Here is a 2,621-nt window from a genome sequence, read left to right as displayed (position 1 = left end):
CCGGTCCACACCCCCCCCCTCCACCGACGCACGCCTCTCCCCAGCCAACAAAGGAAGCCAGCCCAGCCCTGAGGACCATGCTTGGGCGGGAGGAAAAACAGATCACCCCCCAAATAACCAGTGCATGATAGTGCCGGCCTATAATCCCAGCCCTTGGAAGGCCGGGGCAGGAGGTTTGGAGGTCCAGGCCGGCCAGGGTCCCACAGAGAGGCTGGCAAACACGAAGTGCCGTGCACACACAAGGCTAGGGGGGGCTCCAGTGGGGGCCGAGCGTGAGAGCGACCAGCACCAGAATTAAAAATCAAAATAGCCGGGCGCTGGTGGCTCACGCCTGTAATCCTAGCTACTCAGGAGGCTGAGATCTGAGGATCTCGGTTCAAAGCCAGCCCGGGCAAGAAAGACCGTGAGACTCCTATCTCCAATAAACCACCAGAAAACCGGAAGTGGCGCTGTAGCTCAAGTGGTAGAGCGCTGGCCTTGAGCTGAAGAGCTGAGGGACAGCGCCCAGGCCCAGAGTTCAAGCCCCACAACCGACAAAAAAAAAAAAAAAAAACCACAATAAAAATCAAAATAATGAGCCGGGAGCCAGAGGTGCACGCCTGTCATCCCAGCTACTGGGGAGGCTGAGCTCTGAGGATCACGGTTCAAAGCCAGCCTGGGCAGGAAAGACTGTGAGACTCCTATCTCCAATTAACCACTAGAAAACCGGAAGTGGCGCTGTGGCTCAAGTGGTAGAGCGTTCGCCTTGAGCTGAAGAGCTGAGGGACAGCGCCCAGGCCCAGAGTGCAAGCCCACCACTGACAGAAAAAAAGAAAAAATAATAATTTTTTTAAGCCAGAAGGAGAGGCATGGCTCAAGTGGTAGAGCACCAGGTATGAGCGAAAAAGCCAAGTGAGTGCAAGCCCCACGAGCAACACACACGCACACACATACGCACACACACGCACGCACACACACGGGGGTGGGGTTGGGCAGATGGGGTGCAGGCCCCATTGCTCGAGAGGTGGCTGGTCAGCGGTGGCGGGCGCTGGGCCTGAGCAGGTCCAGCCCCTGGACGGCGGTTTCCATTAGCATTCCAGAGGACAGAGGACAGGCCGCGTCCCCGGCCGTGCCAGCAGGAGGGGGCACTCTGCAGCATGGGTCCCTGGCCCCCCCTTCATCCCTGCAGACCTCTGTCTCTGTGCAGGGCTGCAGCGCTCCCCCAAACCCCAAGAAGCCCCCGACAATAGTGGCCTTGCCCCCCATGGTGGCGGAACCCTGCCCAAGGAAGCCAGAGGGGCGGAGGCGCGTGGGGTTCACAAGGTTCCAGAGAAGGGGTGCAGAGGAGACAGCCGGGGCGGGGGGAGGGGTGGAGAGTTCCAGGCCAGTCTGGACTGCAAGCCAGATTCTGTCTCAAAACCACAAGAGGAACTGAGTGGACACTGTGTGGAAAGGATGGGGGGTGGGGGGGCTGGGAGAGCAAGGGATGGGGTGACACCGCCCACAAAGAAACGCGCTCATCAGCTGACTGGTGAACCCACAGCCCCCCCCCCAGCATCACCCTTACAACAACACGAAACAGTACTTCACGGGGCGGCGGCAGCGGTGGCGGCGCCGAGGGAGGTCAGGGGTGGGGGCCGCGGGGCCGCCGAGGGAGGTCAGGGGTGGGGGCCGCGGGGCTGCCGAGGGAGGTCAGGGGTGGGGGCCGCGGGGCCGTGTGCACTTCTGGGAGAAGCGAAGACGACGCAGAGAGGAGGAGCCGGAGATGCTGGCAGGGATGCTTCCCTGCCGGCCGGAGCTCAGCGCCCCCCACGAGGCCGCATCTTCCTGGAGGACTGAAGGAGGAGAGCGGAGTGGAGAGCATGCCTGTAACCCCAGCCCTGAGGAGAGAGGACCAGCCTGGGCTTCCACGCGTCCTCTGCCGTGTCTGCCCCCAAGGGAGCTCGGCGGCCACGCGCCTGGCTCCTGCGGTCACCTGCCTCAGACCTGGCCTCCAGGACAGAGGCAAAGATGTGGCGCGTGGTAGAGGCAGATGAGGAGGATTGCCAGTGGAGGCCAGCCGGGCAGCAACGTCTCAGTTGCCCATCCCAACCGACAGGCCAGGTGTGGCTGGGACCCCAGCTAGGCCGGCAGCATTTTGGGAGGGCTGCAGTCTGAGTCCGAAAGCTAGTCCCTAGCTGAGAAAGAAAGCAGAAAGGGGGTGTGGCTGGGGTGGCGGCGCCCCACGCCAGGCCCCAGCTCAGGCCTCGGGACTGCCCCCCTCCCCCCGAAAAGCGCAGAGACATGCGGACACAATTATCCAAAGGAAGGAGACTTGGCCTCGCCTTCCGCCGCTCGGCCAGAGGGCCAGGACAGGAGAAGCTTCCAAAACAGGGGCTGACTCCTCTCTGGCACTCCCTGGGGCCGGACACTGAGGCCGGAGTGCGCTCCCTGCAGGTCCGGGGCTCCGGGGCTCCCAGCTCCTCAGGGCCCACGGCGGGGACACAGATGGGCGCTGCCAGGCCTCTGGGAAGGCACAGCAGGGCAGCGGCCATCCAGCCGGGGCTGAGGAAGAGCAGCGCCGCACGCGTGGCTGCCGGGTGCACAGGCACCCACGAGGGAGAAGGCAGGAACACGAGGCCCCGAGTTCGAGCCCCAGTACT

This window comes from Dipodomys ordii, unplaced genomic scaffold (assembly GCF_000151885.1).
Source record: "Dipodomys ordii isolate 6190 unplaced genomic scaffold, Dord_2.0 Scaffold108, whole genome shotgun sequence".
Classification (NCBI taxonomy): domain Eukaryota; kingdom Metazoa; phylum Chordata; class Mammalia; order Rodentia; family Heteromyidae; genus Dipodomys; species Dipodomys ordii.
This window is presented reverse-complemented; position numbering follows the sequence as displayed.